Here is a 352-nt window from a genome sequence, read left to right as displayed (position 1 = left end):
CCGAGGCGAAGCGATCTGGATAGTGGGAGGGTGTTTGTTTTCTTGATATTCTCTCTTCCTCCCTCCTTCCTTCTCTCGTTTTCTGTTTCTACTTTTGAGCACAGTGTGTTGCTGGAAAAAAAAAAGTAGTCCCTTGATTTCTGTTTTATTTTTTTTTAGCATGCACAGATTGAAAGGTGTTAGAGGGGCAGTTGTTTCATTTGGATGAATATAGGAGGTTGATAGGTGTCTGTTCATTATTATTATTATGCTCCTAGTTGTGTGCAGTGAAGCCTTTCATGACTGGTATTTTTTTTTTGTCCTTGCATATTTATGGCTTCCAATGAAACCCAAACTGCTATAGATTGGTGGC

The 352-nt window shown here is 39.2% G+C and overlaps 1 protein-coding gene across 4 annotated transcripts in view; it reads left to right on the top strand.

Moving 5' to 3' along the window:
• The window catches only part of MBD5 (methyl-CpG binding domain protein 5), a 158056-nt gene that overhangs the window by 209 nt on the left and 157495 nt on the right, over positions 1-352 (top strand). The window lies entirely within an intron of this gene.

Source organism: Pseudonaja textilis, chromosome 1 (genome assembly GCF_049901715.1).
Source record: "Pseudonaja textilis isolate UNSWEBS1 chromosome 1, rPseTex1.2, whole genome shotgun sequence".
NCBI classification, from domain to species: domain Eukaryota; kingdom Metazoa; phylum Chordata; class Lepidosauria; order Squamata; family Elapidae; genus Pseudonaja; species Pseudonaja textilis.
The sequence above is the reverse complement of the archived record's forward strand: the minus strand, read 5'-3'. Positions and strand labels throughout refer to the sequence as shown.